General features: G+C 35.3%; 2 long non-coding RNA genes across 21 annotated transcripts in view; one reads left to right on the top strand and one right to left on the bottom strand.

Annotated features, from left to right (window-relative positions):
- The window catches only part of LOC109492563, a 139510-nt gene extending 137280 nt beyond the window's left edge, over nucleotides 1-2230 (bottom strand). For 16 of the 19 annotated variants that reach the window (XR_006595263.1, XR_006595264.1, XR_006595268.1 and 13 more), the window contains exon 1: nucleotides 1847-2171. This is a non-coding gene — a long non-coding RNA (uncharacterized LOC109492563). The other 3 variants (XR_006595285.1, XR_006595269.1, XR_006595262.1) reach the window with 3 other exon arrangements.
- A 1395-nt stretch (nucleotides 2231-3625) lies between these two features.
- On the top strand, nucleotides 3626-22942 carry LOC123384334. Of its 2 annotated transcripts, XR_006595258.1 has the most exons (4): nucleotides 3626-3653; nucleotides 10085-10147; nucleotides 15688-15808; nucleotides 20491-22942. It is a non-coding gene; the product is annotated as an uncharacterized LOC123384334 (long non-coding RNA). The 2 variants fall into 2 exon arrangements; XR_006595256.1 differs by lacking the exon at nucleotides 3626-3653 and having other exon boundaries at nucleotides 8014-10147.
- The last annotated feature ends 1080 nt before the right edge of the window (nucleotides 22943-24022 follow it).

The raw sequence follows: 24022 nt of genomic DNA, 5'->3' as shown, positions 1-24022 counted from the left end.
TTCTTGAAAATACATACTAGTACTTATTTTTATTCCTGATATAAACACCAAATGGAACATAGTAGAAATGCTACAAACCTGAGAAATTTTCATTATCCTATTAAGCTTATATTTCTAATAATTTAATAGTGCATATTTTTAGGGAGACAGATTTCACTGAGTAAAACTCTCATTTTAATGACAAAATTGATATCATGGGTTCAAAGTTCTATATTAGAGTGAACTCACAAACTCTTTTTGATCAAAAATTAAGTGAATGTTGGGGCGCCTGGGTGGCACAGTCGGTTGGGCGTCCGACTTCAGCCAGGTCACGATCTCACGGTCTGTGAGTTCGAGCCCCGCGTCAGGCTCTGGGCTGATGGCTCAGAGCCTGGAGCCTGTTGCCGACTCTGTGTCTCCTTCTCTCTCTGCCCTTCTCCCGTTCATGCTCTGTCTCTCTCTGTCCCAAAAATAAATAAAAACATTAAAAAAAAATAAGTGAATGTCTAATGTCAAAATTTTGTTATCTATTTATTTACATTCCCATTTTGTTTTTGCAGACATATGCTGACGGTTTAGCATAAGCTCAGCTACCTCAGGCATGAGTATTATTTGTTTCCTTTAATTTGAATTTGTGCCAGAGCCTTGGGTGAAGTCACCCATTACTTTGTTAAACGTCTTCAGTTCTTGGTCTCCTCAAACACCTTCAGTCAGCAAAAGGATTACTTATAATTCAGTGTAAATTGTTAATTATCCTCATTTAGCATACCCTGCAATTTTGCTAAGAACTCCACCTGATATCAGAGACTTTACCGGATTGTTAAACATTTACCTGCCAGAATTTAGAAATTACTGCCTGGGATTAAGGAACAACTAGTGAAAATTATTCTCAAAACTACCATAAGAAACAACGTGGAAATTTATTTTAATGTGTTCAAGAGTTTAGCACCTTTATTTGCCCACTTTCTGGCCCTTCATTGAAATAATGGGGGATTATTTTTTCACTCTTCTGTTTCAGTGGATTCTCTTTTAAACTCTATGTCAATTTATTGCTTCCCCTATCTATATTTGCATGTCTCACCTGACATCTTCTTTACTTTTTTGTTATATCTTTACCCTTTATTTCCCCTTCTTTTGCAAAATCTCTTTTCTCTTTCCTATTACCTATGACAAACTCATTTTTAACTTGCTACAGAATCTTCCCTACAATCTCACAAAATACTCACTTTAATATTAATTCCCTTCTCTTTTCACAAAATATGTAGATTATTTAGAGGTCTAAACTGCTCTTGTCATTATTTTTCTGGCAAGGACAGATTCTGATACTTCAGACTCTGCTGACAACTTTCAGTGCCTAATCCTAATGAAACTCCTCCACCTCTTATTGTTTGGCTTTTTTCCATATTTATTTTGAGGACTCCAACAAAGCAGAAAAAATACTTAAATAGCCTGCTTCCCTCCAGAGTCTTCAGGACTATTCCATTTTTCATAGATACATTAATCTTAATTCTTTCAAATCCATCAGAAAGCTCATGATTTCAAATCATGATTTTAAAGTCCAAATCTAATTTAATCAGGGAAATTTGATGAAGTCTTTTCCAAATGTATTCTTAAAGAAATTATTCCAAAGCTCTCCCATCCAATAAGGTCTTATTAATTTTGAAAGAAACAAACTTGATTTCACCCCTCAATATATTTCAGGACTTCATCACAGATCAATTTAGATTAATTATACTCTACAAGATATTACAATTAATAATACATACTGTATTGCACGCTTTCTTTAGGCTGTTCACAATCATGATTATGAAGATAAGAATTTAAAATTTGACAGCATACCCTACAGAGCCTATATCCAGAGAATTACCGTCTATTTTCTCTTCTTTAGAGCGAAGATTCTAGATTTTTTTTCCTTTTCTATCAAGCTGTTTATTTTCCGTCGACCTTATGTCCACTTTGCGTTTAGAGTCTGTGAAAGAAGAGCTTCAGACCGGTCAGTAGTTCGCCCCCAACTCTGGCCTGGTAGTGGAAGCTACAGACCAGGCCTCAGCATGGAACTGCCGGCTGGCTGCCGGCACCAGGCACCACGTGCACCTTCAGACCCCACCGCCACCTCCCGCTGAGTCAGAGCGGTCGCTGCAGCTGGGGTTGTGCATCCAGCCTGAAATTCCCGCTTGCTCACACCCTCTCCGGCTACTACCTGCACTTCCTCGTCAGGCTCTTCAGGATTTCTTTGGAGGTAGAGATCACGCGAGACTTCCCGTAAGCGTTCACGGGAGCCAGGACCGCACATGCGCAGAACTTCCTGGCGCCACGGCCTCCTCAGGCTCGCCCGGTGAGCTCCCTGTGTTTGCTCTGGATGGCCGGGTCCACACGGGTGGGGGAGAGTATGTTATACGGAGCGATGGTAGGCCCATGTTCGGAAGTCAGGGTTGGTGCCATCTAAGAGGGTTCCGGCTGCAAGAAATTTCAGGACTTCCTCCTCCTTCATCTGTAGGACATCAAGGGCTCTGGACATTGTCAAAGTTTCCCTGAAAGCTATGAGGGAAACTCAGAACAAGAGGGTGTGGACCCCTCTCTCGGTAGTAGGAAAAAAGCCAGTATCTCTTCATTAAATTTCAAAAAGAACATATTAGGTATCATAAAAAATATATAATTCTTGCTTATTTTAAAATAACATGTAGAACTGGAAGTTTGGCAATGGAAAGGGCATTAAATATGATTTTATATGATTCTTTATACATAATGAAACTAAGGCACAGAGACTAGGTGATGAAAGTATAGCTCTTTTTGTTTGCTCCAAAAATCTAGGTTACAGTTTACATACAAAATTTAATACAGTGATATTTCTTTATGTTCTTTAGTCTATTTAAAACTAAAATTAAGTGTTTTCATAATTGTAAAGTATGAAGTGACTCATTAGATATCACCATATATGGGGAGCATTGCAGTAATTTCTTAACAAAGAATGGTAAAGTATTAGCATGATTATAGATTAATGCCTTTCAGATATTGGTTTTTTAAATGCCCCATGTGCTTTAAGTTATAAATAACATTGTATTCCCTAGATAATTCCTTATTTCTAAAGCATACCCTTGAATGATAGTTACCTTCTCTTCCATATTCTTTTTTCCTATTTTCCTCTTTTAAATTATTTAACGGCTGATATTCATTTATTGACATATAAATACAGCCAGTAAATACTTGTCATTTACCCTTTGATGATACTCTGAGAGTCTCTTGAGTATGCTAGCCCATATAAATGCTAGCACAAATAAACTAATGGGTGTGCTGTAATAGATACTCCTTATGAAGGATACTGAAAAAGACACCGGAGGAAAAATAAACTAAAATACAGTGCAGATTGAGAAATATCTATACTTACATTTGTGTTGATATGCACATTTATGTGTATTTATTTGCTTTTGTTAGTGGGAGAAAAAGTGAGTTATAAATGCCTCTTGTTTCATTATGGGATACACAGGCCTGGACCTTTAAGTTCTCTACAAGTATTTATATGTGTAAGGAAAAATGGGAAATTCTGATACTTACTGATTTTTTTTTAATGTTTATTTTTGAGAGAGACCACAAGCAGAGGAGGGGCAGAGAGAGAGGGAGACACAGAATGGGAAACAGTCTTCAGACTCTGAGCTGTCACCAACTGAGCAACCCAGGTGCCCCAATACTTACTGACTTTTGCTTTAACTTAGATGTATATCTGTAGATATTTAATTACTACCATATTTATCAATAAGCCTAAATAACGTAGTGTATTTTTTTTCACTTCCATGTGAAAAAAATTAAAATGACATCATAAAATTATCACAAAACGTTATGCAATTAAAAAGTAATTTGATTTTAATAATAATGGTATTAGTAACACTCGCTGGGTTTTATGGTATGTCAGGGAGTTCAGTACTCAGTCTCAAAATAACATTGTTATTTATGCACTGTTACCAACTCCATTTTATTGATGAGCAAACTGAGGCTAGTGTGGTAATTTCTCTAAATTTAGATATTTTGTAAGGGCTGGAGTTGAGATTATAATCCAGGCAGTCTGGCTCTGGGTCCATGATCTGGCCTCTGTGAAATGGGAATTAATATAAATATTATTTTGCTCTTTTTACTGTTACAAAAGTCATGGTTTCTTCAGTGAAGATGTATTATTTTGAAATTGAATGGAAAAGATCAACAGTGATACAAACAAATTTTTTTCCAAAGAATCAAAAGAAACTTTGTTCAATTGTTTACAGAAAGCCAGATATTTAGATTCAGACTGAACATGTGTATTAAACAGATGGCACTGTAAAACTATTCTTATTTCTCTTTGCTGAACTGCCCTGGGTTTGAAGAAATAATAGATTTTTAAAAATTACACAGCTCTTGCCAGAAAATGAATTCTCAATTTCAAAAGTGGTTAGTGATTATAAAATGTGCTTTATTTTGTGTGGCTATGTTTTGAAGTGCAAATCTCAAGAAGTATCTCAATTATAAAGTATCTGCATCAGGGGCGCCTGGGTGGCGCAGTCGGTTAAGCGTCTGACTTCAGCCAGGTCACGATCTCGAGGTCCGTGAGTTCGAGCCCCGCGTCGGGCTCTGGGCTGATGGCTCAGAGCCTGGAGCCTGTTTCCGATTCTGTGTCTCCCTCTCTCTCTGCCCCTTCCCCGTTCATGCTCTGTCTCTCTCTGTCCCAAAAATAAATAAACGTTGAAAATAAATAAATAAATAAATAAATAAATAAACTATCTGCATCTTCAGTGTTAGTTTCTTAAGCAGCTGAAAATAAACCGTGTCCCCTAAAAACTCCCTATACAACAGGAATTTCAGGAACAAGTGAATGTGTTCTTGAGACCATAAGAAATATATAAAATCTGAAATTCATGTTTGAGTCCTATTCATGGCTCTGCAAAGTTCCCCATGAAATTGGCTTTCTTTTATATAATTTCTGAAAATGAAGCTGAATACTCCTAGCAACAAGGTGAAACTGGAGATAAAAGTGAGATTCAGATCTGAATTCACTGCTCAGCTCTTGAGACTATTTCAGAAGATGAGGATACTTGTTGACTTGATCAGAAATAATCAGTGACCCAGTGCTCTGTGAATACTCTGAACTCAAAGAACAAAGCTCGCGAAATGTTCATAAAAACACAATGACGTGAAAATAATAAATGGCACACAAATATTAGACATGTTTACAATATTAACTTTGCAATTAAGTGAAAGTTATAAATGAAATATCCAGTAATGGTGATCTGATTGTTTTTAATCTTACCACACACCCATACACATATGCTTCATATAATAAATATCTAAAAATAAAATGACAAATATATTTTGATGAAATATTTGTGCTTAAAGTATAATTCAGATTGATAGAGACACTGAATTTAAGTGTTAAGGAACTATAGTATATGATGATCATTTTAAATGTGTTGAATTAATAATAATAATAAAAAAGATACTACTAAGGTTGTTAGGATAGACAGAAATGTACAGTGTTGTATAGTGTTGAAGTATATACTAAAAGGCTTTGGGAAAAAGGAATACAAATGGAGGCTGAAAGGGAAATAGAGAACTAAAGAGGAAAGAGAGAAAATGAAGGGCTCAGGCATGAAGGTGTCCATGTATGTTTGAAAAAGGAAGGGCAGTAGGTAGAACCACATTCCTGCGTTTCTCCATACCAGTCTGTTGTTCATTCACAAAGCTTTCTCCTGCCCAATTTATATTCTCTATGAAAATAAATCTTGTTAGCATGTTATGAATGTTAACAAGTGCTCCAGGCACCTTCCAGAAAATACCACCAAATTAAACTTTCAGGAAGGAAACCCATTTCCTACCCTCACATAACTTTACCAATTCTTGTCTACATTCCAAACTGGCAGTTCACATTTTAGTTTTAATATGTATAAAACTTTGCTTTTTCCAACATCCCCAGAGATTATTAAAGAGAAGCAAAGTTTAAATTACATGCATTTTATAAGAACTCAGGCCCAGCGTGTTTGGAGGCAGAATGGCAAGATAAAAGAGGGCAGAACAGAAAAGGCAAGAAAGCAGAGAAGATATTTAGATAACATTTAATGACCTAGTGAGAGGTCTTTATTAAATTAGCATACTTACTTGAAAGTAAAGAAATTCCTAACGAGTAGGTGCTTATGTTTCACTCATGTTGCTATTGTGGTTTTTAAGTAGACCTCACACTCAGTGCAGAGCCCAACATGGTGATTGAACTCATGACCCTGAGATCAAGACCTGAGCTGAGATCAAGACTCAGGCACTAAACTGACCAAGCCACCAAGGTGCCCCACTCATGTTAGTTTAACAGAAAATTGTATATAGTAGCTCACGTTTCTCAACTACAAAATGTTTGGTTTTCTCAACTTTCTTCATGGGAGATGCTGAGGCATCATAAGTGTGCCAGGTTAAAAATACAAATAAGATATATGTGTTATTAAAATATAATAATAAAAATATAAAATGGTAGCCATAAAGCAGCAAACTGTTATTTCGTGAGTCCTTGCTTTTGAAGAAGAATCATTCCTAATTGTAGGAAAACACATCCTATTCCAATCTTTTTGAACAATAGACCAGATAGTAAGCGTGGAGTGAGGATTATTTAAATTAATTAAAACTGCACGTTCTGGTTTTGTTCTATGACCTAAAAAAAAAAAAAATGTACTTCAGCTTTGTGAACTTTGTAGGAGGAAGTCCTTGTAAAAGCAGAATACAGTCTCTTATGGTTTCGGATGTACAGTGATTGTTGTGTTTGGTTTATAGCATTAAGGAGACCTGAACAAGTCTACAAGCACTGCTAGTTATCCTAGAATTTGAAGATTGAATCTAATGTTGGTGGAGGAAGGTTAAATGCATTTAACTCTGTATTTAAGGATGCAGTATTCTGTCAGTTTTAGGAGGATCATCTACCAGAGCGATCAGACATATCTCCCTGAGGTCTCTGGGACACTTTCCCAAAGTTCAGGGATAATGGATAGCTGTGTCTACTTAGGAAATCTGCCTATTGGCTCCAGGAGAAACTGTTCAGACTACTTTAAAAATTTTTGTTAACATTTATTCATTTTTGAGAGTGAGAATGACAGAGTATGAGCAAGGAAGGGTCAGAGAGAGGGGGAGATACAGAATCTGAAGCAGTCTCCAGGCTCTGAGCCGTCAGCACAGAGCCTGACGTGGGGCTTGAACTTACGGACTGCAAGATCATGACCTGAGCTGAAGTTGGGTGCTTAACTAACTGAACCACCCAGGAACTCCATATTCAGACTACTTTAAAGAGGTCATTAAATAAGAAACCCCATATAGGAGGTGACACAGAGTTAAACTTCAGCCCTTTCTTTTTTCGTTCTTGTACCATACATGCCTTCATGGATTTCTATTTCAGACTCACAATCTTCTTGCTTAAATGACAGCATTGACTTCTCAGAGTACAACCTTTAAATTCTAGACTCCTACAACCAAGAAACATTTTAGAAAAAATAAGTATTAAAAATGCATGCAGTGTTTCCACTCAGTCCTAAAGAAATTAGGGTAAACCCCTGTGTTAGTTTTCTGTTGCTGCATAACAAATGACCGTGAATGTGTTTTGTATATCACAGTCTTCATAGGTCAGGACTATAGGCATAGCATAGCTGGGTGTTCTGCTCAGGGTGTCACAGCCTGCCTTCTCCTTAAGAAGCTATACTGGAGTAGATTCTCCTCCCAAGCTCATTCAAGTTGTTGATAGAATTCATTTCCTCATAGCTATATTTCTAGGACACTGTTTTGTTTTGTTTTATTTTTTCTTTTTTTTCCCCCTGTTCTTAGAGGCTGTCCATGGTTCTCTGCCACATGTGATTCTCCAACATGGCCACTTAGTTTACTGAGCCACAAGAAGAGTCTCTTGTTTCAGTCTGTTAAAACCAAATCTTATACAGTGTAAATCCATCCCATCACCTTTGGCAAATACTGTTAGTTAGAAGCAAGTCACAGATTCCCCCCTCCCCACCCCCCCTGGTCTGGCCCCAAAGGCAGAGGATTACCCAAAGACATAAACACAAGAGCTAAAAATCCTTCGTTATTGCATTGGGTTGGTCCTCCATAACTATTTAGGGTCATAGAGCAAGTTAAAGGGAAAACTTGAATAGGAGCACAGTTCTCTTGTAAACCACACCACCTTCTCCAATTTACTGCCTGTCTTCACAATCTCTCTTGTTCCCATGGCTCCATTAGTCATTACAATGAATTTTAATTAAAAACTCTCTCAGATGTTCTTTGTAATCAAAAACATCCCATTACAATACATCTTACTCTTTATGACTAAGGTAACTTTTTGCAATTTTTTTCCCTATCTCTGCACTAAGGTAAGAGTATGAGATGAGGTAGGGATAGGAGGAAAATTCAAACATTATACATTATTTTCTTTTATGATATATATAATATATATATCATTTATTTCTATTATATTTTTTAATCTACTGCAATAAACATCCCCCTGTACAGGCTCTGAAAATTACTGAAAATGTATCAGGAGAGTTTAACCTTGCATCCACTACATTTTCTCATATTGCTGTGGTCTTGAGAATGAAATGATCCATTATAATGTTTGAATTTGAAATGCATTGACATCTGGCTGAGAGACCCATGGCAAATTTTTTAAACACTTTGAACATTATATTTTTGACAATAGGGTAATAATATAAATTCCATAATGTTCCTTTAAAGGTTAAATAAGTTCCACTATTGAAATGTTTCTTTTTCTTCCGAGTGTTAGTTTTCTTATATTGTAAACAGAAATGGCTGAACTGCATTCGTACTAAAATTTCTTTCATCTTCACATTTCTACAGGAATAATTCTATAATAGCAATAATTCAGTAATTCTATAGGAAGAAGGGTTGATACCTCCACTGGGATTGATAGAGGTCTACTAGAAAGTCCTTTGACCATAACAAGTGGTCTAAATCTGTGTTCTTACAGAATCTAGACAATGTCAAAATAGAGATTAGGGCTTTCAAGAGAAGTATGTGATAGCCTTTTTTTTTCTCTGCAGAAAATTATTTGGCCAGTTACATCTCTGGAAGGATACAAATCACATTATCTGTTGTGTCCAGAAATACACTAAACTTTTGTTACATAACAGAAATTCCTACATTTTTATTTGTAAAACCCAAAACCTTACTTTGTTTCATCCAAACTTAATGTCTTTTTCTTTAATGTGTATCAACCATTTCTATATATTCATGACTTTTTTTCTGCTCTGCTCACTTTCATTTTTTTTGCTCACTTTCAAATTCTTTGAGTATCTGTACACTATTCACAGAACCCCAATCTCAAGAATTTGAGTGATTTGTCTTCCTTCTAACTTAACCTTTTATAGCCCAATCATATCTTAAGTATTTGAAAAGGTTCCAGAAAATAAAATCTCAAAAGGTTATGATTTAAAGTAATGAAAATTTTCTTTGCATATGATACTTCATTCCTGTTAAATCCCCTAAAAATAGTTTGCTGTTTTCTGTCAACTGTATTTTGCCTGAAAGGGAGGAAGTAATTACTAAGAACAGGATTAGGCTGGTTTGGGAAATACTTTCATGGCACCCTGTAAGCATTTTAGTCGACTTTGAAACTATGGCTAAAACAAAGTAATTTTATTTCCCTTCCTGATTTTGTAGCTTTCTTGCTCCCTGAGAATTATAACATAGTGACTTGGTGTTGCTTGCAAGAATATTGGATTTCACTGGGTGCCAGATCATACCGTCTTTTTAAATCATGTTCCTTTCATAGATAATTTGCCCCACTGTAAAATCATTAAGGATATTCATTAAGTATGCCACTCTTTTGTAGAGGATCAATATATCTAAAATAAAAGGCACAGTTGTTTGCATTTAGTTTCAGTCATGTTTTCTTTTAGGCTTTCAGTATTTTGTTTTTAATACGCCAGAGTAGCTCCTCATGTAATGAGATGGCACCTTGTGTAATGAGCTACTGTTTATTGTTATTCCTGGCAACAGACCATACGAGGGCAAGGCCTGTTAAATACAAGTGCGCACCGGAGATGCTCTTTCAACCTGCAGTGAGGGCCTGTATGAGCAGAGGAAGGACAATATTTTTCCTTCTGTTTAGTCTCCAGGCAGATTACAGATGTCTCCAGCCTTTCTGTCTAGAGGCCTGGATCTGCTATGCTTGGTGAGTCTTCCCCCTACAAGTTCACTGATATTTTCCAATCCTTACAAAGTTAAAAGCACAAAGCAGAAAACATTTACTTCTTATTATGTTAAGTCAAATTTAAAAAGTAGGACCAGACTTAAGGCAGCTTAACCCAATCCACCATGAACTCAACTTACAGTATGCTAAAGCAACCCAGGTTTCAGCTGAACAATTTATGCTTAGGCCACAAACCACTTTGCTTTCACTTCAGTTACTTTTCCCAAGAATTAGGAATAGTCTGTCATTAATTTGGACTATCTAGGGTATGAGTACTTTTTAGAAAATGCTCATTTTTATTGAATACAGTTTCAGTTAAAACCTCAAATATATTGAAAATACTCAAATTATTTTAAGTAAAATATTAGTAATTGACCAGCCACCAATTACCTAAGCTGAATGAGATGCGATTATTTGGCCAATTAAAATGAACAGATCAGAGGAGACGAGGGCCTATGAAGAAACAACTCAAAATGAATTTGGACAGAAATAAAGTTGCATATACAAAATTAAATCATTTGAATTGAGAAGGAAGAAAATCCATCGAAAAACCACTGTTGATGGCATTTATAAGTTTTAAAAATGCTATTCTGTATTTAGAATATTTGACAAAAGTATAAAAAGTAAAATCTGATTACATTTGTTTTTGGCTCGGTGAAAAATAGGAACAGGGAGGAAAATGGATTACTTTTTTGTTCCAATAAATTTGATATTACACAGATTCCATGCATTTTAAATATACATACTATTTAGTGAAAAGCCTGCTCTACTGATATTCTATTGTGGAGCATGAAATGTGAGTATACAGTAGGGTCTTACATAACATTTAACACCCCTAACTCTATGTCTCTCTCAAATGAAGACTTGGAATAGTTTGTATGATTCATTACAGATATGTAATTCTATGACCATAATTATACTATTATCTGTAAACAAATACCCAAACAAAAATAACAAAATTGGATTCTTAATTCAATGCCATCAGGACTGCTTTCTGCATTGTAGAATGATTACAAAGCCTAAAAATTCCAGTGAAAGCTTGAATGAATACAAGTTTACTTTGTTTAGTTCTTTAACAAGCAAAACATATGCAATGGTTGCAACTGTGATAACTTTTTTCCTAGACTTTTCTAAACTAAGGCAAAAATAGCTTATTGACTAATTTCAAACTATTGACTTTCATTCTGTACATTTTAATGTTGTTACTAACAAATGAGTCAACATAAAATTTAAGATCTCTTTACACATGCTTAAATCAGAACTTTCTATTAGCTTCATCCAGCATCTTCCTGGGTTTAAAAATGTGTCAGAAATACTGCATGGTATAATATCTATCCTCTAGAAATGTAACATAGATATATGTAACAAATATACATATATATGTAACAAATATATATGTAACACATATATATATTACTATATATTTGAATTATAAGCTATGCACAGAGATAAAACTCAGGATCTTAGAAGCTCCTATCCAATATGTGTTGAGCTTGTTACTGAAAGGTATGATATAGACAGTGGCAAACATAAAGTATGTGGGATTTGGCAAAGAGGATAGGAGTCTCAGTGCCAATAGTTGAAAATGAGCAATATAATTTTCCCGTTCTTTGAAATATAACATTTCACAATATGAAATTATTCATTCTCATTATATAGATTGAATCATATATAAAGTTTATCATTCCACTTGAGTTTTTTTTGTTTGTTTTAATGTTTATTTTACTTTTGAGAGAAAGACTACAAATGGGGAGGGACAGAGAGAGAGGGAGACTGAGGACCCCAAGCTGGCTCTGCACTGATAGCTGAAAGCCTGATGTGGGGCTTGAACTCATGAACAGTGAAATCATGCCCTCAGCCAAAATCAGATGCTTAACTGACTGAGCTACCCAGGTGCCCCTATCATTCTACTTTAAAATCATATTTCTTTACATTTTGAAAAATGTTACCAGGATTAGTTTTCATATGCAAGAATTTCAAGTATTTGTAAGAAGATATTTCTTTGAAGATAACAAGGGTTTGTAGGGATTGAATAAGTAAAGTGAAGGTAGCTGATATCTTTTTTTTTTTAAGTTTACTTATTTGGGGTGGGGGGAGCAGAGAGACAGGGAGAGAGAGAATCCCAAGCAGTCCCTGCTCTGTCAGTGCAGAGCCCGACGGGGGCTCAATCCCACAAACTATGAGAACATGACCTGAACCAAAATCAAGAGTTGGATGCTTAACCAACTGAGCCATGCTATCTCTAAGGTAGATGATATCCTGATGTTAATAATGGGGAAACTGCAGGGCACCCGGGTGGTTCGGTCAATTGAGCATCCGACTTCAGCTCACGTCATGATCTTGCGTGTGGTTCATGAGTTGAAGCCCTGTATCGCGCTCCAGCAGTCAAGTCTGTCAACGAAGATCCCACTTTAGATCTTTTGTCTCCATCACTCTGCCCCTCCTCCACTTGCACTCTTCGCCCAAAATAAATAAATAAATATTTTTTAAAAAGTTAAAAAATTTGGGAAACTGGAAATTGTGTACTATTTTTGCAACTTTTCTATAAATCTAAAATTAATTCCAAAATGGAAATTTATATTTTTATTTATTTATATTTTTATTATTATTACTTTTTCATTTTAGAGTGTAAGAGTGCAAGTGGGGGTGTGGTAGAGGGAGAGGGACAGAGAATCTCAAGCAGGCTCTATGCCCAGTGCAGAGTCTGACAAGGGGCTGGATCCCACAACTCTGAGATCATGACCTGAGCTAAAATCAAGAGCTGGACACTCAACTGACTGAGCCACCCAGGCGCCCCAAAAATTTCTTTTCAAATAACCAAATAAATAAAATGAAAGTAGATGGAAGAGAAATTTACCTACTACTACATTGCATCAAGAATTGTGCTCGCCATCTTAAAATTTTTTTTTAACGTTTTGTTTATTTTTGAGACAGGGAGAGACAGAGCATGAACGGGGGAGGGTCAGAGAGAGAGGGAGACACAGGATCTGAAACAGGCTCCAGGCTCTGAGCAGTCAGCACAGAGCCCGACGCGGGGCTGGAACTCACGAACAGTGAGATCGTGACCTGAGCCGAAGTCGGACGCTCAACCGACTGAGCCACCCAGGCACCCCCGTGCTTGCCATCTTAAATGTATTATTTCATTTATAAGGTACTAACAATACCCTCATTGAAAGATACAAAAGGCATACCAAAACTAGAGATTAAAAAGAAATTGACAGCACTGCAATAGCCTTGCATAATAGCAGCCAACAAAAAGAAGCCCTTCATGTTAACAAATTAAACCATCATGCCTTAACATTTTGCATGCAAAACTTCTTCCCCCAGATTCACTAATATATATTACTTTAATGTTTCTGTTAAATTTGGAATAAGTGTAATGCATCCTTATGGCAGGTATTTTGGAGTATGCAGAAAAGAAAGAAGAACCTAGAAATCATCATAATTCTGCCGCTCATAAATAGTATATGTGTTCTTTTTAAGCTTTCATTCTTTGTGATATGCCTATGTGTACATAAAAAGAAAACCAAAATTTTATACTATGTATTATGTGCTACTTTTGTGTGTTTATTTCCTAATTACACAAATTTTACATAAATGCATTTCATAATAGTTTTGTGCATTTTTTAAATTTCATGTTGTGTAGATTTATAATACGCACACAGCACATTTTAACACAAATTTGACCACATAATTGTGTTTTTGGGATTGTAATTTTTCATTCGTTAGTACAGTGGTTTATATTAATGTCTCTCTCACCCATAAATTCTAAACTCTGTAAGTTTACATACCAAGTCCCTTGTTATCTTTGCATACCCAGGCCTGACTGTCAATCCCAACATGGCTGTAATATCTACCTCTCCATAGGTCTTGAAGTTAATTTCAATTCTTCCCAGACATGTCAATAGATTTTATATTTATACATATATATAAATATATTTATATATTTATATCAACATATTTTGTATGTTTTGTATTTGTTTTTGTGATTACTTTTAGCTTTTCTAATCCTTTTTAAAACTGTATTTTAGTATTATAATTTAGAAGTTACACTGTGAGCTACTAGATGCCATGTAAGCTCAGATAGATAATTTCTTAACCTGAAATGAATATTCTTTTGAGACTATTCTGTGTTCTGTGTTCTCAGCATTTTGTTACAAGTAGAATTACTGGAAGAATAAATTTTAGCAGTTGTGACGACTATAGCAAAATATTGCTTTTCTATTTAATGTCCTAAAAGAGTAATCAAGAGATATTGCTCCTGAAAACGAAACCAGTTATCTCTATAAAAATTTTCTTCCCATTGTCCTCTTGTTGTCAAGTTTCCTGTAGGAAAGCATTTGAGGCTGATCGGATTCTCCCACTGCACATTGTAATTCTTCCTTCATAACACTCATCACACTAGTAGTTACTTATTTATCATCCGTGTTCCCCACTAGACTTTAATCACAAAAGAACAGAGACAATGTTACATTCTCTCACCTCTATAAGCATTGCACCTAAAAAAATCTGCTTGACACATAGTTATTTGTCAAGCTGAATTGAAAGGAACAGTGCCATCCTTGGGTACAATGCTTAATCTTGATCAGTACTTCCTAGCCAAGAAAGGTAATCATGTAAAGTTGTAGAATCAGGAGGTGCAGATTGATCAGCTTAAAGAATTACCAGAATATATTTCATAACCTAACATGACAGTGCCTACTGGCACACAATTGATGCTTAATAAGCATTTATTGAATGGTATATATTTATTGAATGAGGATCAAACAAATAAACAAATACTTGCATGTGTTAGTGAATGAGACAAGATGTCAATTATGAGACATCATCCCCGATTGAACCTTTTGGTCACTTGCTGGTTATGTCCTACCTCAAATATTTAAACGGGGCTTTCTCACACAGAAAATACAAATACTTGTCACTGGGTTGTTATGAAGCTTTAATAAGACTATACTTGTGAAATCCCCCAGCACCATGTCTAGTATGTAATGAATATACAGTACATATTCTGAATATTCTGGACATCATTAGAAACTCCATCCTGGTGTGGATTATAAAATCCAAGGTTTTTTTTTGTTTTTTTTTTTTTCACTTGTCTTTGAGAGGGAGCACATTGGACTTTTTTGAAGAGTATGTAATACTTGAATAATCTCCATAAATATTATAAAATAATATCATTCTTATTAAAACATTTAGAAAATGCTTTGTTATATCTTACAGAATTATTTTTAAAACACTTTCTGAAATTTGCCTTGAAAACTCCTCTAATTATATAATTTTATAATAGAACATATGTCAAAGTTAAGATATATTCTTGATAGCCTTTTTACTTGTAACTACATTTTCTACTAGCTTCTTTTTTCAATCAATAATTCCTGAAGCCTACTCATTGATTTAGTTATAATGGTTTGACTAATTGAAATATTGAACATCAAGGTAGGAGGCAGTATGCAGAGGTAGTATTTGACTTTAAATGCATTGTTTTATAATTAAAACATTTATTTTTTTCAATTTCTTTTAAGGATATTTCATGTTATCAATCAAAGAAAAATAGGAATTATTGCTATTTCACAATTTAACAGGATATTTTAAAAAAGCCTTGGAATTATCTGCCTTCCTTTATCATTAAATGTCTACAAAGAGGTATGTGTTTATTTTTTCTACTCCTCATTCACCCTTTTTTTATTGCAATATTCTGATTCTCTTCCTAAATTTACAATTGCTCCCTTTTTCTTCTTCATTTGGAGTTCAAATTCTGTCATCACATCCATCAATCAAAATCCTTAGTCTCTCCTGAACACAGTGTCTTCATGTAGGAAGGGGACTTCAAGATACTAGATCCAGGAGTTTGTGTATCTATTTTTTTAAGGACCTTATTTCTTCTATCACCTAAATATACATATTTACCAGAGTTTATTCCTTGACTTTTCTCTCCTCTGCCCTACGCAAGTAGGCAATATTAACAATCTCTGCTTCAAATTTTACCTCTATGGTAGCTCCTAAATTGATATCTCTAGGCCTAATGTTTAAACTAAACCAAAGCTCTTCAACTTGGCTGTGTCTCTGAAACTCTTCAGGAAACAGAGTTGAATAAGCCACACGAGACTTCTCCATGTTCTGAACATATCTGGTGTATTTTCTCTGCTCATTTACATCATTCCATCCACTAGATGGAATAAACCTATGTGAATAAAAACTTAATCTGGCTTTCAGTACCAGAATAAATCCACCTTTCCCACAAAGCTCTTGTTCTTTCACTATTCAGCTAGAATTTTACCCAACCCTTTGTAAAGAACTTGGAATAGAGTGCAAATAAAATCGAGAACACATGTTTGTTCTTACAGAGCACATTGTTCAGCTCCCACTCTCAAACCCAGTTGGGAGAAATTTCTTCTGTCTGTTCTCAAATTAGTATGGGCATCTCTCTTCTGACACTTATCCATCCCTATATTCCTTGCAGGCATTGTATCTACTATACATTCATGTGGCATATGGTCAATGAAAGAAATGTCTAATGTTAGTGTGTAAAAGAGACTACAAATTGTTTAACCTGTCTAATCGTGTACACTGCATAAAGCAAATTAGAAAAGAAAAAGTCACAGGTACAGATCTAGATAAGCATAAAAGGATGAAAAAGAGTGAGATAGGAGAAACATGGACAGCTAAGTTCATATGTGGCTTTGTAGGAAGGTAGAGAAAAGAACCGGAAAGGGGAGTCTCCGTTACTCTTAGCTTGTTTTAAAAAATAAAAATGGGGCATCTGTGTGGCTCAGTCGGTTGAGCATCTGATCTCAGCTCAGGTCATGATCTCATGGTTCATGAGTTTGAGCCCTGCATTGGGCTTGCTGCTATCAGTGCATACATAGCCCACTTCAGATCTTCTGTCCCCTCTCTGTCTGTCCTTCCCCCACTCATGCTCTCTCTCTCAAAAATAAATAAAACATTAAACAAATTTAAGAGAATATGAAGAAAGTTTGGAATCATATTTGTCAGGGTCTCACATCAGCAAGTATGTTCCCAAGAGCTGACAAGTAGTCCCAGGGTACAAAAAGACAAATCAATTTAGCTTCCAAGTAGCAAGTAACATTGAGGGAGATGTGTCAGGAGTAAGTCCTCAGGCTCATGACTGATAATCAGTAACAGATTTTAGTTCTTAGGAGATTTCTGAGAACCAAGTAGAGCACCAAGTTTTAAGACCAGGATGCCACTGAGTATGCCACTGAGTAGCCAGAGAGCTAGACATTGTGAACTAAGGCAAAAAATAACTTACCAAATGCTAGTTCAAAGGTAAACATGTTTTCAGAATAAACAAAGTCTAGTTATGGGGACACTGGGTGGTGTATGGACTCTAATGTTAGCAGGAAAGGTTTGATGTTGAGTTTATGAAAGCCGGGTTATAGTTATGTAAGTCCTTCCTGTCAGATGTCAGGGTTAGCCTATCAATCTGAGACTGCTGGTTGAGGTCAAGGTTTGTTTTTAGAGCAGAATGAAGTAAAAGGAATGCACAGGTTGTGAACGTGGGGGGTGGGGAGGGAAGTCATTGATGTGTATTTAATCAAAACAGGCAAATGTTCGAGCTAATAATTTTCAGAAAGTGAAGCGTTTTGTAAGTTCAAAATAAAAGTTATTATCTAGTGTAACATAGAACTATTTATATTTACTAATTAAAATTAAATAAATTAACAAGAAAAATAATTGTTTTGTACAAAATATAAAGTTTCAGTTTGGAGTATACACATTTAAGGTAGAATAAAATATTTTTATTTGAGAAAATGGAGCAAAATGGTCTTCTACCTTAACATGTTTTCATATGTTTTCAGTGATATATATTATATCAGAAAATGAATAATTTGGGTTTTTATTCATATCTACCACTGCACTAAAAGAATTTTTAAATAATATTGTCATTTTCACACTCATTATGTGTTAGCATCTATGCTAAGAATTTTACCTACACTCTTTGACTTAATCCCTCTTATATTCATATATATTCACATATGCCAAATATGATTTTCCTTTTAAAAAGAGAACTTTGAAGCTCAAAGAGATTAAATAATTTGTTCAGAGTCTCACCGTTGGTGAGCAAAGTTAGGTTTTTACTAAGTATCTGGTGGATTTCCAAAGTACTAGGATTTAAAGAACACATTGCTAAAACCAGGTCAATGTGCATACTCACAGCATCTTAGAATGGGGATGCTTTAAAATTCATCAGACAGAATGAGAGATTTTGAAAATATACCTATAAGAACAGCTTTCAAGATAACACAGGTTCACTCATTAATGAAATGGCGAGGTAAAATTGTAAAATATCCTCAGGATCGAACTATTTCAGCTCATTTATCCAGAAGCTTGAAGGATTCTCCTCTATTTGCATGGATCAACAGATAGTGGTAAGAGAATGTGTGGATGGAGGGTAACACTATTTTATTAACCTCCATTGCAGGCCCCAGTAACAATCCTTATACCTCTATAACTTTTCTTCATTACCATTGCTTAATGGAGATTTACCTTACCTACTGTCATAAAATAATTTGATCTTGCTAACTAGTATAAAATGTGTATATTTTGAGCAGCATGTTGAAATAAGAAAGCACAAAATATTACCTGCAAAGTAACAAACAGTGAAGACCTTGCAAAAAATATAGGGATTATATAATTTGGTGAGAGAAGTTTTATAATTCATTTAATAATCTATCCTATGGTTTGTAAAGCAGTTTTGCACAATGAGGTTCAAAATTTTGGAGGCAACAATATATCCTTAAGTAGTAGAAAAACAAAATGCAAAAATGAACTTGCTTGAGTTTTAATTAACTTGTGAATACAGAAGATGGATAATTTTCTAATAAAATGTTAGGTTCTATCCATCAAAGGAAAAAGTGTTATCCTAGTTGCAATGCTGGGAATTATAGGAAGAAAGGCATTTCATAAATACAAATAATGCTTATTCTAAAACATTATGCAATTTTATGAAATGTAAGTTCTTCTTCCACGTGCATCTCTGATTTCACAAAAATAGGCCATATATTGGCTTACATAAATTTCTAATTCCTCTATTGTTTTTAAACTTCCAAGTCAAAAGATTACTTAGAATGGAAGACATATAAGAAGTATGTATATATTTAAAATTACAAATGCAGATAATTGTCCTTTTCCTCAGTACACTGAACAAGAACCAAAAATTGCTAAACAAATAAACAAAAATCCCCTCTTGCTGTTGAACTTAATTAGATTTGAGCAGCAGGTCTTCTTAGCACTGATAACACTCCTAATCATTCCTGACTCAAAATAAAAAAGAATTGTTAGAGGTTTATTAATTGAATAAACTATTATTGTTTTTTTTTCTTTTGTCCTCATTTAACTTTATGCTCATATTATCCAAAAAACGCAAAACTTTAGTTACAAATACCAGAATATAACAAAGTTTCCCAGTTAGCAGCCAAGTGGTTTGTTTCTGTGTTGGTTATCACACAAGCCCAAGGAAAGTGAAAGTATTAAATTATGAATATGCATTTATTGGAAAAAGCAATTATGATGAAGTATGCATAACACTGGCTTCGGAGTCAGAAAGAACAGGTTTGGAGGCCAGAATCTGCATTTCCTAACAGTATGGCCTCTGATAAGTGCCTTCATTTTTCTAAACCTCAGTTTCCTTAAATGAAACGTGACATAATCACACCTCAGGGTTGTCCTGAGTTAAAAGATACAACACATGTAAATCACTCTGCACCTCTGCACAATGTCTGGCTTAGAGTAGGCACTCAAAATGTTAGCTCTCTTTTCCTATGATAAATTAAAAGGGTTGGGGATTATACCCTAAAGATAAAACTTGATCTCATTTTGGTTTTGCAGATTGGTGGTTCGTATTATGAGTAACTGATGGGAAAACCTCACCAACTTTAAAGATGCTTCCAGAGAATAACATCTACCCAGCACTATTCTTCTATATACCCACATGCTTTGCTTTCACTCCTAGATAGATTAACCCTCAGAATAATTATCTAAAGCCAGATGTCAAACCCTTTTACCTACTGAAAGTCACCCTCTAAATCTTCCTTATCTTAGACTATCAGTTTTTCTCTTACATACTGGATCGTTTCCATTGGCAAACATCCTAAAGTACATTTTAAAAGTCTCTTGACCACAGTGGTGTACCAAGGGCTGTAATGGAAGCAGTTTCTCAGCGGGTAGGCAATATTAAGAGATGATCATATAATGTTATATATAATATGTTATATAATACGTGTGTGTGGTTAAAATTAGCACATTTATTGCTTATCCTTTCTCAAACATTACTTTTATATTGACGTTAATTTCTAAAACTCCAGGTGTACACAATCTTCACCGGACTCATGAGGACAGAGGTACACACATTCATTTTGGGGATTAATCAGTAAGAGGCTGGAATTATTTGAGCTTGCTTCAGATGAAATTTGTATCTCTAACCCCGGTACATTAAGATAAAAAAAAAAGAGAAAAAGTAATAGATTAATGCATTTAAATTACTACAATGGAATGTCTAAGAAAAGGCAAGAAGTAGGTGAAGAAAAGCCTCTGTAAAGCTTAGAAAATGATTTGCACATCGATGACAGAATTAAAGTAACTCAGTTCTGTTTTTCATGTTTGTAAGATCTGTTCTACCAGTGCTCACTTTGAATCTTCTGTCTAAACACAGGAATATGTCAGAGCACTGGGGTGCTCCAGTCATACTGAGAACAGCCACCAAAATTGACAGGTACTTATTTACCTAAGGAAGCAATTAAATAGAAACATGATCTCATATATGAGATTTAAAAGTATGGTTAAGCAAGAAGAAACTATTCACTAGTTCTTTACAACTCTATGGATGATCTTTCTGTTCTCTTTTTAGCTAAGCAAAGTGTTTCAAACTTCACAAAGAAAGAGAAGAGCTTATCTTGTTAAACCGTCTTTGAGAACTGTACTTGTCAGTGATGTGAGTGGATGAGTGTGAATCTTCTGAAATTGTTTTGTGAGATCTGCATACAGAAAATCTCTCTTGGGAGCCTACTGATGATATCAAACTACACACTTAAGCCCTTTCAGCTCTAGAAGAGTTCATTTACTTTTAGGTTTGTTAATTGATGCATTTTTGCAAGATTGTCAGACTGTCCCAACTATTCCAAAGAAAATCTCTTTTTTGCTCATGAGAGTCTTAAGAATGAGTTCAATATCTCATCCATAAAATGACTATTTTATTCTTATCCATATTTATTATCTGCCCTTTGTACATTTTATCACTCTAAAACATTTTGCTAGCATGATCTCATTTATCATTTATTGCCTCTCTTATCTTTTGCTACTGGCAGGACACTCAGTGAATTGTGTACCTTTTCAAAGTAACACATGCTCCATGAGGCAAAGTGCCAAATATCACTCCCCAGGTTACCTCCTCTTTCTCAAAATATTGATTTTCTTCTCTGAGGTTGATCCAAGAGTCCCATGATATTGGTGGCTGTCTACTGATCTCCCCAATGAGGGGCAGGCCCCCTAGGGTTCTAGTCATGGCAAGCTGTCATGGCTTTAAAAACTGGCAAGCACTCTGTCAGGAAAGACAGATTAAAGTGTAACCTTGCTGTTTCATACTTCACTGCTAATATCATGACCATCTATTAAAAGTGCTTTCTTTGGAGGCATAGATTGCTGTTTCTTCTATAATATCACCTGTGTGTTGTTTAAAAATCTTGTGGTGTGGAAAATTGCACACAAAATAGTAGAACTTATAGGAAAAAATATGATGAGAAGATCTATGCAACTTTGTAGTGAGAACACTAAGAAGTAATTTTTTAACAAAATCAAAAGAAACAAGACACTGCTACACTTAAAAACATATTAAGTTACTAATAACCTTCCTGTTAAAGCAATAACCATTTAATGATAGTTTTGATGGAAAGTGTGGAAGGAGAGGATTGCAATAACTGAGTTATTTAGACAAAAAAAACTCCAATAAACACTTCTGGAATAGAATATATGGCAGAAGAAAGAATGGCAGGTGACTGGCATCTTAGATAGCAGGTATACATCCATTAGTTACAATAAGCAGTATACTCATTATAGTTACAGTTACTATCAGCAGTACAGTAGTCTAATATGGGTTCAGCTGCCCTTTCAACAGGGAAAAATATGAATGAGTTAAGTAAAATAACAAAGAACCAACACAGTTTTCATTCCTTAAGTGTTGAAACTTACAGTTTTCCCTAATGAACCAGAGAATGGTAAATGGCCTTACCTTCTCATCCACGAGTCCCCCAAAACAGAGTTGTATTGTCAGGAGTTACCATTATTAGGGTAAGGAGACTATAATATGTACAAGTACCAATTCTCAAAAAGTTAACAAGAAACAAACACTTGTAAGAACTGAAATTTTAAGTTTTTAAATTCATGTATATTAATTTTTTTAACATTTTATATTATCTCATATTCAGCTCATTGTATTTTCAATTTAAAGAACGGTGACTATGAGATATTTCTAAATTTTAGCAGGAGTGCCAATGGTCAGGATTATTAAAAATGATTTTATAACAAATGTATGATGTTTGAAATTACGTATTATTACACTGTTGATGTTTTTATTTTACTTTCCTCTTTTTTTGGTCCCTTGAAATATTTGCTATGTTCTTTTATAATAGAAAATAAATATTTGGAAGGTCAGATTTCAGTAATTGGTATTCCTAATTGAGAAATTTTGTGGGCCAATAACAATGTGCTGATTTTTAAAAAAAATTTTAATGTTTATTTATTTTTGAGAGAGAAAGAGCACGAGTGGGGAAGGGGCAGAGAGAGGGAGAGACAGAATACGAAACAGGCTCCAGGCTCTGAGCTCCAGGCTCTGAGCTGTCAGCACAGAGCCCAACGTGGGGCTCAAACCCACGAACTATGAGATCATGACCGGAGCCAAAGTCAGACCCTAAACAGATTGAGCCACCCAGGTGTCCCTAATGTGCTGCTTTTATTTCACTTTAAAGATCCCAGCTACCGGGGTGCCTGGGTGGCTCAGTCAGTTGAGTATCCTACTTCGGCTCAGGACCTCAGGCCATGATCTATGGGTCTAGAGTTTGAGCCCCACATCAGGCTTGCTGCTATCAGTGCGGAACCCACTTCAGACCCTCTCTGCCTCTCTTCTCTCTCTGCCCCTCCCCTGCTTGTACTTTCTCTCTCAAAAATAAATAAACATAAAAAATACATGTATCACAACTACTCCATGCAGTATATACTATTATGAGCTATACTTTACAAATGAGAAAACTGAGGCTAAGAAATGTCATGTAAAGCTCCTATATTACAGCTAATCTAGTAGGTAGTAGATCTGTGATTGCAACGCAAGCAGTTTTATTCACATCCTATGCTCTTTGGCCATATAATGTATTAAAACATAGGAGTAAATATTGATTCTGAGTGTATTTAAGATACAGAAATACAAGAACAGGTAAATGAGCTAGAAAGATCTACAAGGGAGAAGATGACTCCAGAAAATGGCTCCAGAGGAAGCAGAAGGAGCAATACCCTAAGAAAGAAAGAACTTAGGGGGAAAAGGGGGCATGGAGAACACAAGGAAAATAAATATGTTCTTCTTCCTGTGACACAAACAGCAAGAAATTTGGCACCATATGACCTTAGGATTCAGAATTAGATGGACTCATTCACAATCTGGAATGTGAATAGAATAGGATCCAAGAACATCAAGAAACTTAAGAATCTCAACAATCATATCATAAAAGTTGTGACCCACCACGAACTTCAGAAATTCAGATTGGAAGCTAATCCCATAGTGGACAATCACTAGTTAGGGTGTTTACGTTATTTGAAAAGAAAGTCAGATTAGGCAATTATACCACCTATAAG

The sequence above is a fragment of the Felis catus genome, chromosome A1 (assembly GCF_018350175.1).
Source record: "Felis catus isolate Fca126 chromosome A1, F.catus_Fca126_mat1.0, whole genome shotgun sequence".
Taxonomy (NCBI): Eukaryota; Metazoa; Chordata; class Mammalia; order Carnivora; family Felidae; genus Felis; species Felis catus.
Note: the sequence above shows the minus strand (reverse complement) of the source record. Positions and strands in the feature narration are given on the sequence as shown.